At 41.7% G+C, this 13,894-nt stretch overlaps 1 protein-coding gene across 3 annotated transcripts in view; it reads left to right on the top strand.

Moving 5' to 3' along the window:
• LOC147798099 (refilin-B-like) overlaps positions 1-13,050 on the top strand; it is a 57,846-nt gene extending 44,796 nt beyond the window's left edge. For all 3 annotated transcript variants that reach the window (XR_015426565.1, XR_015426566.1, XR_015426567.1), the window contains exons 5-6: positions 219-367; positions 11,006-13,050. The gene's annotated coding sequence lies outside the window, so the exon portion shown is untranslated. The remainder of the gene's footprint in view (positions 1-218; positions 368-11,005) is intronic.
• Positions 13,051-13,894: the final 844 nt, after the last annotated feature.

Below are 13,894 nucleotides of genomic sequence, written 5' to 3'. Positions count from 1 at the left end.
TGAGAGGTTCTTCGAGAAACCCCCCCTCACAGTCACAGATTTCACTATTTGTACAACACAGAAGTTACTGGGTACCATCTTTGTTCGTTTGGTTACCGGCTTAAGATACACCAAATCAACTGGCTAAGGCTGATAGTAGTTCATAAGTCTATGGGAAATGACTGAAAAACCTTAAAGGTAACCTTTTCTTGTTATTTTTGTCATTTTTCCCCACTTAGATTTGGGAAGACCTTGTCTCCTGTTGAAGGTGGTGCAGTGGCTGCCTACGTTCAGACCGGCTAACGTATCCCGCATCCTGGTGCAAGTTGAAGGACCAGCGATGAAATCCCCATAGCTGCAGACATAAGTTATGTCATAAGTAGCACAGGTAAGAGTCATGTGTTGTACATGTATGTGATGGCTTTCAGCAAGGGTGTATCTGGGAAAAGGGGCCATACCCCCTCCCCACAAAAGGCAGCCCAAAAGGTAATGAAGTTTCCCTTTCAAACTGTGTATAAATAGGCCAAACCCCTCAAAAAAATTTCAAAAGCAAAACAAATCCACTCCCCACTACGAAATTGTGGTCCTGGATCCCCCATTGGCTTTTGGTTAGCAAAAAACAACGAGTTCTTTTGGGTTGCTTTAACATGGGGTAACCCTGACCTTGGGATGGCTGTGTATGCCTTGTCAAGCAAGACGGTGGGGACGAGATTCACTTGTCACCCAGTGCCTGAACAGGGTGCCGGGAAGGGCTGATTGAATAGCACTTTGATTGGCTACATGTACGTTCTACATAACCTTTGACCATGAGGTTATCACTTCTGTTAAATATTTTGGTTAGGGCAAAATGTCAGCTATATGATAAAAACAAGGCCTTGGTACAATCACAGTGTGGTATTACGGTATCACTGATCATGTGTCTTTTGGCAATATTTTTACAATCATTGGTTATCTTGATCAATTTTGGATGAAAATATTTAGTAGTGAAAATATTTTCAGCAATGAGGAAGAAAAAGAAAAAATATTGAATTGATAACTTTCCCTTGTATTTCAACGCATTGAGTGAGCTCGTGCACCTCGCAGAAATCTACCCAAAATTCTCTGCACGTCGTTAGCTGTGACCCCTTGTAACATATTTCCTTCACTACATGTAGAATCTTTGCAAGGCCATGAGCCCTTCCCAGTGCCCTGTTCAGTCACTGGGTGACGAGCGTAGGGACAAGACAAAGATTAAATCCTTGTAACCAGGGCAAGCTAGTTGAATGCACCGACTGTACTGGAATTGTTCTCATTTCCTGGCCTACGTTTTCTTTTCCTCGCTGTTTCATTGCAAATTACCAAAGATCAATGGTCAACATTTCCTGAGACATGTTCAAGGAGTAAATTTTGGTTTCAGAGTTTTGATAGAAAAACTCATAAAAGAAGCATCTTCCCTGTTGGCATAATTAAATGCCGAAAGATTGAGATTACAGCGGCCTCAGTCGTCCAGAAAGGCATGATGTCACTTTTTAGTTCACTTCACTCCAATGGAATATTGAAGTTTTCAAGTTTATGATGTGCAATGCTAGTTTAGTCCGTCAGCTCCTATCATGAGTAACAGAGTCTTTACTTCATTGTTCATTTTCTGACTACATGTACTAGAAAATGATAGACTTACAGAAACTTAAGTCGAGTTTGGGCGGCCCACTCTTAATGGCAGCCTGTTCTTGTTCTCGCACTCCAACGGCAGGAAACAACCAGAGAATACTGTTCTCGGAACAGGATCACACACCACCTCCATGCAGGGTTGGCTGATTTACAAGTAAATCACCTTGATTTCAATCGCCGATTTTAATCGCGATTTAAATCAAATGATTTTTGTAAAAAAAATTACTGATTTAAAGCAACATGTCTAATTTTTTTTGGAAAAAGGCAAAATGTTTCAATCTTTAAATTCTTTTTAACTGATTGGCATGGCATCGCGATACAAAAATGTGAGTTGCAATATTTGGGGGAGGTGGGAATTATGATAAAATGTGCAGTAAGTTGAAAATAAAGTTAGCCCTAATAAAAATTTGAAATATATAGCTTTATATTTTCAATATTGCCTGTACTGATTACTCTTACATGAAATAGTTTGGATGGGTTTAGCATCACGGACAAATTGCCACACGTACATGACATAGGCCTACCTGGCAATAGAATGCACAAGTGATGGTTGGGCATGCATCATGCCGCCAACCTTCACACCAATCTCAGTGTCATGAGGATATTGAATGCGTATCAGACTTTATCCTTTCATTTGTTACATAACCTTTTAGGGCAGGACAGAGAGAAATACCGACAAATGATTTTTGTTGTTGTCTTGATCAGCTTTTATTGTCTAACAATGATTTTGTTTTGCCAAACAATTCAGCAAACTTACAATCACAGTTTAATTGAAAAAGGATATGATCCAACTGGTCAGTCAAGGAATACATAACAATAGGGCCTAAGATTGTGTAAATGATATGGCTAGCCTGCAAAGCAAAACAATCTATATTCAGATGTCTTTGGAGACTGAGGTCTAGTCTGGACCTCCAGTTCTCTACTGTTGTCTGGGCTGAGAACTCCCACAGGGTCAACTTGTCCAGCACCTGAAGGTGGGAGCAGTCCCCGACTCCTTAACAGGTTCACCCCACTCCAGCAGTTGTAGGCACTATCTCTGACTAGACTGGTCAATTGCAGTGGAGTTTGCTTCCACTAGAAGGCTGCTAGCCGACATCAACTGCTGAATGTGTTCTCACATGTGAACATGTATCACTATGTGAGATCTGAGAGCCAACAGTATGCTGAGCAGCAAAGATGGATTTTTTAAACGCCTATCCGTCGATTATTTGAGCAAAAACCAATTTTTTGATAGGATGTCTCAGAATTGAACCTGAACACAACTTTCAGCGATAACTGACTTTAATGAACAGTGAACGGCAAGCTGAACTCTTTTTTTATCACTAGAGGGCACTGGTGACTTTTCTGTACACAACTCCTTGAAAGCAGGCTAATACAGTTAAACTGCACCAGTTTATCAGGTTTAGACAGGTTTTTTCTTCCTTGCATGAGTGCTGTTTTTGTACGTGGTGCAATACAATCTTTGGTTCGAACACCGAACAGTACCAGAGCTCCGTAATGAACACAAGTGAATCTACATCAAAATTACTTTTTAATTTTAAAAAAAAATGTCTCAGGATTGAACCTGCATCCCTGTTTGGGGACTCTAAAGAAAATGCAACATTAATACATGGAACACCCACACTCCCGACTGTTTCAGTCTTGTCAGAATCATTGCTAGTAGACTGAGCATTGAGGTCAGCGGCTTCACAACAGGTACTATTAACTGTTACCAGAGTGTCCGCGGGATCTACAACCCTTATCTCTGTGGTCTCCGGCAGTTGCTCGTCTACTCCAATAGTTAGGGAGCTGCCATTTAGCTCCTAACTCATACGTGATTCCTGGAGGAGAGATTTGGGAACAAAAACTTTGGCATCTGCTCTCAAGTCACTATCTGTGCTCGCAACAGACCTGGGACAGTTTGTTTCAGGGATGGTTTCTTCAGTTGCATTAAGGTCAACCTGGGATTCAACATCAGGGTCAGGATTTTCAATATTTGGCCGAGTAACAATCAAGTCTGCCTCCTCATCAGAAGCTTCATCTACAGTGTATCTCTTCAGTCTGGGAAGGAATCTCATCTGATGATGCTTTCACTTTACTTCTCTGGGCCTTTGGGGTACCTGCCTTGGAACCTTCAAGCCCTCTGGTAGGAGTGTCAGCTTTAGCAGCAATACTGCCAATGGGCAGCATCATATTCCTATGGAGGGTTCTCACAGTACCAGTTCCTGTCTCTGGCTTAACCCTGTATACTGGAACACTACTGTCGGGTTGCCCAAGAACAACAGGAACCATCTGATCCCATTTGTTCACAAGTTTATGCGGACCTTGGAAACCAACATTCCTTAACAACACCAGGTCACCAGTCTGCAATTCAGTCCTTTGCACTTTTGCATCATAACGACTTGTTGGATTCATTCATTGCCAGCTGCTAAGCATTCTGCAAGTTGTGCTTGAGATTCTCAACATACTTGGAGTGCTGTTTGGTTTGTGTGATACACCATGGGGAGTTTTGCCAAAACACACATCGATGGGTAGTCGAGCCTCCCTCCCAAACATGAAATGGTAGGGGGAGAAACCTGTGCTGTCATTTCTGGTGGAACTGTATGCGTGTACCATACATGTAGGTGTAATGAATCTGCTCCATGTATACTTCTTTTCAGCTGTTAGAGTACCCAACATGGTCAGCAATGTGCGATTAAACCATTCAGGCTGTGAATCGCGGTGCAGGTGATAGGGAGTTGTCCTTCACTTAGACTCAGAAGCGAAGCAAGTTCCTTGATAAGGTTGTTGTCAAACTCTCGACCTTGGTTTGAGTGGACACATTTTGGTAGTCCATAGTGCAGGAAAAAATGTTCCCACAACACCCTCGCAACAGTTCTTGAATATCTATCTCTCGTTGGAACAGCTTGGGCATATCTAGTGAAATGATCCGTTATGACTAATATGTATTTGTACCCACTCTTATCAGGCCCCAACTTAAGAAAATCCATGCACACCAACTCCAGAGGAGATGTTTACCAAGGGCGCAGCTACTTTTTGTGTTGTCTTTCAGGCTACACATCTGATGCACTGAGAAATCTATTGTTTTATCTTAGAGGTCATCTTGGGCTCGTAAAATCATTGTCAAGCCAACGCAACTACATGTATCCTCTCTGCTCCCATGTGATCAAGTTCATCATGAAGTCCTCGTACTGCCCGCTTCTGAAAATGTTTTGGCAACACCAACTGGAACATCTCTTCACCACCTGAACTGATGATTCGGAGATACAAAAGATAGACTGGCAGAGACAGCACAGATGACGTCCATATCACAGTGCTTTTCAATGTCTCCATTCTCATCCTGCAAGCAAACCTCAAGGATATGAACCTGGTCCCTCTGATTATCAGCATTTATTTCTATGGGATGTGGCCTCCGGGACAGTGCATCAGCATCTGTGTTACAGGGTCCGGGCTTATAGTGCAGTGTGAATTCGAAAACAGTGAGTGCCACTAGCCAGCAGTGGCCCGTAGCATCCAGTTTGGCTGTGGTGAGTACGTATGTTAGAGGATTGTTGTCTGTGAAAACTTTTATCCTCCTTGCTGTGTACAAGAAGTCCTTTAACTTTTCTGTGATTGACCATTTGAGCACCAAAAATTCCAATTTGTAAGCAGGGTTGTTCCATTCAGTAGCTTGGATGAGGTACCGGACGTAGCTTACCGGATGATTCCTGACACAAGACAGCGCTTAGTCCATCCTTTGATCCATTGATATGCAAGATGAATGGTTGAGTAACATCAGTAAAGGCCAACACAGGAGCAACACACATCTTCCCCTTTAACCACTTGCTGCCAGGTGTAATATGAAGTTGCATGACGTAAAACCGGGCGACTTTCAAGATTTTCCGTTTTCAAAATTCTTTAGAAAATCATAACTTCATTTGATGGACATTGACACCCCTAAGAATAACTGTCTGGTGGCTACTCTAATCTGACAGACAATATCTATTGATGCCCGAGTATTTCAGCCAGGCCAGCCGCCTTGTAAAAAGAGCCAAGATTGTGTGATGTTATTTAAGTTTCTTTTGTTCCCAAAACCGGCACAGTACCTGGCTGGCGTCTTTTCAATAGGAGCCAGATTAGCGTGCAACGGTATTGTACTACTCATCACTGGAGTTCTGGAACATTTTTGTCCAGGGTGGTAATCCACTCGCGCTGAATGCCACAAACAGTGGTATAATCTCTCAAAACAGTTGTTGACAACTAAAAAAAATAGCAATGCCCAGCAGCTCGGTCTTTTGTTCTGAGTACGGTCTTTTGTTATAAGGCCTAGCTCTTTTGTCCTGTTTCGGACTCCCCAGTTTCGCGTATAAGGCCTACGTGGCCAAAACCGGGTAGCCTGGCAGCATGCGATTAATGTGAGAAAAGTATCTTCACACTCGACAGTCCATGAAGGACCAAGTGACAACCTACTCTCCCTGTAATTGTTGGGAACAGAACGGGACGATGACTCCTGCCTCTGGAATTCTCCAGTGAGCTGATGCAGAGGTTTAGCTATTTTGGAAACCTTCAGTAAATTGGCAGTAGTATCCACAAAACCCCAGAAAAGAGCACAACTGCCTAACCTTGTCGGGATGGGGCCAAGATTTAATGGCATCCACCTTCGCAGAGTCAGTCCAGACACCTCCTGTGACACAATATGACTGAGATATTTCACTAATATGCAGCACAGCTTACACTTCTCTGGTGCTACTTGTAAGCCATACTGAGCAAGACGGTCAAAGGTTTTCCCCATCCATATCTCCATTTCCTTGAGTGTTGGTTGCAAATACTATAATGTCGTCCATGTAGACCAGGACCTCCTCAAAATTTAAACCAGCCATACACCACTCCATGAACAGCTGGAACATCGCAGGGGCCCCTTTGATTCCTTGAGGCATTCTCTCCTATTGGGAAAACCTGGCAGGGCACACAAAAGCAGTCTTTTCCTTGTCCTGAGACTTCATTGGACTGACTGAGAACCACTGACTCCCATGCAGGCAGTCAAGGACATCCTGCACAACAGGAACGGTATACTGATCTTGCAAGGTGCGAGAATTGAGAGTCCTGTAAGACCAACACCCCATTCATTTCTGGAAAATACTTCAGACCTACGGTAGGCTAGTTTCTCAATTCGGTACTGCCATTCTTTGTTTATAGGACCCTATACAAAACTTTGGCAGTTTGGCCAACTCCGCTTCGGTAATAGATGGTTTACAACTATTTTTCCCTGGTGGAACTGATGTACCGGTACCCACAGAAACTTTGCTACACTTACCACTCTCACTGCTCCTGGTCATGCTTGTCCATGCAGGTATGAATGGCCCTCCCAAGACACGCTTGTTTGGCAGGGGTACGCTTTGTCCTGTTGAATTCATCAAGTACACACTGACCTTGTTGAACCCGGCATCAACAGGAAGAAGAGAACTCACCACCTTCAATCCACCAGGCAACCTGGGCAGAGAGGCAGCGTCAATTAACACAGTAGTCGGTGTCCCAGTTCTACATTTATTTCGAGGCGTGCCAACAACAATCTTCATAGAATTGGGTGGAACTTCCATTGTGCCCTTGCTAAGTAGACTTATCAATCCCGCATGCCCATCAGGTCGAAGCTTCTCTTGAAATGCAAAATTATTGTAGATTTTGGCACGTTAGGTAAACCTCTCCATCATTCGTCTGAGCACCTTGAAGAGAGTCTTTCCCCAAAATAGTGTGATAACAAATTTGGCAACACACCAGACTTGGTTCCCACCACCAGCTGATGCCTTCTAAATCTCTGACATCTGGCACCACCAACACTAATGTCTGGCAAGACTCCCTTGTGCCACAGAACTCTGCATCCCGTCTAATTTCAACTTGGGTCCAGCCAAGATACAGCATTGTGCCACTTCCACCATGCCACAAAACTCAATCACTCATTGGATACAGAGCCCTCTGTAGTTGCTGAAAGAAACTGTCACATGTAAGTGTCACTTGTGACCCTGTATCCGACAAGCAATGGGCTATCTTGCTGTCAAGATGGCTTTTCGTGATCAGCTGTCCAATCAAGCCATCAGGAATATCAGTACCACTAGTACAACTGGATTTGGGCCTTACTCTTTGGGCTTCTGAGCGGCCCTCCTCAGATGCCCTTTCTCGTTTCCCTGGATGAAATTTATCAACAGACCCTTTACTTTTTCTACGTTTGGCTCATTGGTGCATTTGGCCTTGTAGTGCCCTTCTAGACCACACTTGTAGCAAAACATTTGGGTTGGCTGTTTGTTGGAGTCTTCTTTTTTCCCTGACTTCCTTCACACCTGCAGCCTGATGGAATGTCTTTGCCTCCCTTACTGGGGTATTGACACCACGATGAGACATTCTTACCATCTGCTCTGCCTCCTCGCGTCTCACCATTTGCAAAAGTCAGAGGTACATGTAGGTGGGAGGTTGCGGCACTTTGCTTTCAACTGCAAGATAAATAAGAGCTCTTCATCATAGAGGATACCCTTGATGAACTGAGAGAGTAACACCCTGTCTTTCTTCTCTTTCTCTACTCCACCCTTTCTTATTAATCGACGCAGAATATCTTGAAGGTGAACTAAATACTCTGATGGTGTCTTCCCTTGTTTCTGGTGGAAAGCATGGAAAAGCACATTCAATTCAGTTGCTGACTCAGTTCCCCGCAAAAAGCTAACCCAAGTGCAGCCAGGTAGTCTTCAGAGCTTGCTGCTGGTTGATCTTGTCTTAAATCTGATATTATGTGGGCTGTTGGGGGGCGGAGGATTTCTGTTATTCTCTTTCTTTTTTCCCGATCATTTTCTTCTTCAAGTTGTCCCTTGGCAAGTTCAATCCAGACATCAAAAATATCTTCTTCCTTTGCCAATGTCTTACTTCCAGAAAAGGGTTGTAATTTCCTACCACTATTTAGTGTGCAACGTGCCAGTGCCTCAGTTATTTGACTTCTAGACTCCCCAGAAGATGGCCTTTTCTCTTGGGCTGGTATTAACCCCTTGGCAACCAGTTCTTTTAACTCTAACCTTACTCCGAAGGATGGGCCCCATTCAATGAACCTTGAGAATTGTCCTGCCAGAGAGACCCACTACAACCTGACCCAAAGGGGGCAGTGTCACGTTGCAGACACATTTTTCGAACTCACACAAAAGTTGGGTACCTACACGTAGATTTCTCTCCCCATGCGAAACACCAATTAAATGCTGAACGCTTTGGGCCAGTGTGACTGCAATGTCTTCAGCGGCGTCATCAAGAACTGTTGCTGTGCCAAGGAGAGCGTGGCTAGGACGAATATCCTCCTCCTTTCACCACTCCAGTATCTCAGTTTTCAAAAGAGCTTCGCTTGCCATTGCTTACATATACTTGCTGCTAGAACTGAAATTAGCGAATTGAAATATCAAGCTAGAAATACACTCTACTAACAGCGAAAATGAGAAAATTGCAACTGTTGGCTCTCAATACATGTGAATAAATTTCGTAAATTCAAAGATTCAAAGCTAATTATAAGGCAAAAGAGACATTCTCTGCTTTACATGTATAATTCCAACCCTAAACAAATGTGTCGTGGCAAAGTCGCCAAATACGTAACCGTTTAGGGCAGGACACAGGGAAATACCAACAAATGATTTTCTTTTTTTTTTTTTTTATCAGCTTTTATTGTTTAACAATACTTTTGTTTTGCCGAACAATTCAATTAACTTACAGTTTAATTAAAAAGATATGATCCAACTGGCCAGTCAAGGTATACACAACAATAGGGCCTAAGATTGCACAAACGATATGGCTGGCCGGCAAAGCAAAACAATCCATGTTCAGACAGTCTTTGGAGACTGAGGTCTAGTCTGGACCTCCAGTTCTCTACTGCTGACTGGGCTGAGAACTCCCACAAGGTCAACTTGTCCAGCACCTGAAGGTGGATGCAGTCTCCAGACTCCTTCAACAGGTTAACCCTGGAGTGGGGTTAACCTGTTGAAGGAGTCAGTCGTAGGCACCATCTCTGACTAGACTGGTCAATTGCAGTGGAGTTTGCTTCCACTAGAAGGCTGCTAGCCGACATCAACTGCTGAATGTGTTCTCACATGTGAACATGTATCACTATGTGAGATCTGAGAGCCAACAGTATGCTGAGCAGCACAGATGGATTTTTTAAACACCTGTCCGTCGGTAATTTGAGCAAAAACCAATTTTTTGACAGGATGTCTGAGGATTGAACCTGAACACGACTTTCAGCGATAACTAACTTTAATGAACAGTAAATGGCAAGCTGAGCTCTTTTTATATCACTAGAGGGCACTAGACTTTTCTGTACACAACTCCTTGAAAGCAAGCTAATACCGTTAAACCGCACTAGTTTATCAGGTATAGACAGGTTTTTATTCCTTGCGTAAGTGCTGTTTTTTCTACGTGGTGTAATACGATCTTTGGTTCGGACACCGAACAGTACTAGAGCTCCGTAATGCACACAAGTGAATCTACATCAAAATCACTTTTTGATTTAAAAAAAATTCTCCACCCTACAATTTTTGACCCAAAACTTTAGAAACAAAAGAGATACTACCCACCTACCCAACTTATTTTTTCAATGTAATTGGAAGCATAGCTATTATTTTGTTTGACCTCATGTTCATAAATCAGAAACACTTAGAGAAATAAATGCAGTTCTGTATTTAATTTTGTGACTCACCTAGCAGAAGCTTCTTGTCCTCATCACCTATAAGCTTACCATTGGTGAGTTACTATTGGCAAGTTACCATTGGCTGGTTACTATTGGTAAGTTACCATTGGTAAGTTACCATTGACAAGTTACCATTGGCAAGTTAACATTGGCAAGTTACCATTGGCAAGTTACCATAAAAAAAATAAAATTAATAAAAAAAAATTTTATAAAAAATCCCCAACCTTGCAGGCTCGTTATCCAGGTTTTACAGGAACAGACGGAATAACTCGTAAGATTTTGGATTTTGAACAACTGCACAAAATAGCGAGATGGCTTACAAAGCCAGAGACAGTGGGAAGTTTTGCAAAATTAACATTACTAATTTTGCATAAGACAGAAATGAATATTTTTAAATAGAAAAGAATTCAGGACAGTTATCCAAACATTAACCATTGGAGAGCATACATGGACGCCTCCATGTTGCTCGCCACCAACTACCAGCGATAATCAGTTGTCTGTTCCCAGCATTTGAGTGGCGGACCCATGATTAACAACTCAAGCTGTTTGTGAATATATGAGTGCAAGCTGCCCAAACTCAGCCTTAGTGTCAAATCCAATTAATAATTATGTATGAAATAAGGTGTAAACTTAAGGACTGTACAAAGATCCTTTAATGTTTGTCAGAATGGTCTCAGTACTTTGCTGTAACTCATTCTTCTGTGTTTAATTTCATCCTAGACATTGTTGACATGGAAGCTGTGCATAAGAACTAGATCTACAGTGCCGATGAGAAGAGTGCCCTCGCTTCCTTCAGCAAGGAGAGAAGCAACATGGAAGACAAGATCCTGTAGGACTTCCCAAGGATGATCCACGAGCACATCAAGAAGAGGAAGTAACTCAGATAGATGCCAGTCTTCACCTACAGGAACAGTTTCCAAGACTGCATGAGGGATCCTTATCAGAATCGTAGGCATTGATTCCAAAAGGCAAGGAAAGGACTCAATCTTCTCAGAGATGCTTTGCTTCCATCTTAGTACGTGATGGACCAAGTCTATCAGCATTTGTACACTACTCAAAAGGGATAAAAAGACCAACATTTTAAAAAAAGATTCCCATTGTAACATGAGTGTCATTTAATGTGGTTACGTCTGGCAACAAAACAAAACCTGTATTGGTTCCAGTCCAATGCAAGCTTTCTATACAGAGTACTGAAGTCCAATGACACTGAAAAACACTTTGGTCAGCACCTTGGCCAGGTCTCCTACACAGCCCTAAAAATGATGAAAGTGGAGTTTATGGAGAATATGAGTTGCTAGAATGATATCCTAATAACGTGAGGGCGCTGTTTATGAGTTAGAATGATTTCCTGATAATGTGAGGGCGTTGTTTATGAGTTAGAATGTCATCCTGTTAATGTGGAGAGCTGTTTACGAGTCAGAATGATATCCTGATATCGTGAGGGTGCCATTTATGAGTTAGAGGCTGAGTTCGGGTGGCTTGTTCTCGTATGTTCACGAACAGCTCGATTTGATGTTCGTGGGTCGGCCGCTCGAACGCCGTGAACAAACAACCGGTTACCAATGGTAGTTAGTGACAAGCAACGTGCTCTGTTTGTGAGTTAACATGTTATCCTGGTAATGTGAGGGCACAGTTTATGAGTTAGCGTGTTATCCTGATAATGTGAGGGCGCTGTTTATGAGTTAGCATATTATCCTGATAATGTGAGGGCGCTGTTTATGAATTAGTATGTTATCTTGATAATGTGAGGGCGCTGTTTATGAATTAGCATGTTATCCTGATAATGTGAGGTTTGCTATTTATGAGTTAGAATGATATACTAATAATGTGAAGGCACTATTTATGAGTTAGCATGTGATCCTGATAATTTGAGGGCGCTGTTTATGAGTTAGCATGTGATCCTGATAATGTGAGGGTGCTATTTATGAGTTAGAAGGATATGCTAATAATGTGAGGGCGCTATTTATGAGTTAGAACGATATCCTAATAATGTGAGGGCGCTATTTATGAGTTAGAATGATATCCTGATAATGTGAGGGCGCTGTTTATGAGTTAGCATGTTATCCTGATAATGTGAGGGCGCTGTTTATGAGGTAACATGTTATCCTGATAATGTGAGGGCGCTGTTTATGAATTAGTATGTTATCTTGATAATGTGAGGACGCTGTTTATGAATTAGCATGTTATCCTGATAATGTGAGGTTTGCTATTTATGAGTTAGAATGATATGCTAATAATGTGAGGGCACTATTTATGAGTTAGCATGTGATCCTGATAATTTGAGGGCGCTGTTTATGAGTTAGCATGTGATCCTGATAATGTGAGGGTGCTATTTATGAGTTAAAACGATATCCTAATAATGTGAGGGCGCTATTTATGAGTTAGAATGATATCCTGTTAATGTGAGGGCGCTGTTTATGAGTTAACATGTTATCCTGATAATTTGAGGGCGCTGTTTATGAGTTAACATGTTATCCTGATAATTTGAGGGCGCTGTTTATGAGTTAGCATGTTATCCTGATAATGTGAGGGCGCTGTTTATGAGTTAGCATGTTGTCCTGATAATGTGAGGGCGCTATTTATGAGTTAGAATGATATTCTAATAATGTGAGGGTGCTATTTATGAGTTAAAATGCTATTCTAATAATGCAAGGGCACTGTTCATGAGTTAAAATGATATCCAGATAACGTAAAGGTGCCGTTTATGAGTTGGCATGTATCCTGTTAATGTGGGGGTGCTATTTATGAATTAGAATATTCAAATAATGTGAAGGTGCTATTTATGAGTTAGAATGATATCCCGATAATGTGAGGGCGATTTTAATGAGTTGGGATGTTATCCTGTTAATGTGGGGGTGCTAGTTTGTTTCTAAAATTATTACAGCTGAGAAACAAAGCAATTCTGAGATGTATGCATCGCAACATGAAAAAAAAACTGTTTAGACCTTGTTTTTAGAAAATTGATGCATACATCTGTACCACATACAAATGTATACCACAAATCCCAAGTACTTACAAAAATGACAACTGATACATTTCCTATTAATGAATTATTGTGACCAGCAAAGTTCATTTCTGACCAGAGGACCCTCCATCGCAAAGAAATTGGGCCCTCTCTTGGTCTCGCTCAGTGGACTCTGAATTATACTCTTGCATACTTTGAAAAATTGAACGGTAAATTATGCAATTCACATCTGTTTTCTATTCAGGCAGCCAAAATACCTGCCCTGTTCAGCCAACCTAGTGGCCATTCTAAACCACACTTCAACAAGTATTTCCTTGGACAAAGTTCTATGTGCATTATGTCTTTTCCAAGTTGCACATTGCCAGAGCATTAGAAAAAGTCTTTAACTTTAAAGTACATGCATCACAAAACGGTAAGTGATAAATTGTTGGCTCAGTGCTAATAGGTCATTACTGAAAAAAAAGTAATTTTTGAAAATACAGCCTCGGTATGAAGATATCTTTTATTGAAACAACCATTTTGTTAACTGTAAGTCATAAAACTAGTTTTTTTTTCAGTTGATATATATAAATTTCAACCAATTATTCATTCTCAAATTGATGCTTTCAACAATATTTTTCAGTAAGGACCTTTTAGCACAGACA

The sequence above is a fragment of the Acanthaster planci genome, linkage group LG09 (genome assembly GCF_054643075.1).
Source record: "Acanthaster planci isolate LZ-2023a linkage group LG09, COTS_SCS, whole genome shotgun sequence".
In the NCBI taxonomy this organism is placed as follows: domain Eukaryota; kingdom Metazoa; phylum Echinodermata; class Asteroidea; order Valvatida; family Acanthasteridae; genus Acanthaster; species Acanthaster planci.
This window is presented reverse-complemented; position numbering and strand designations above follow the sequence as displayed.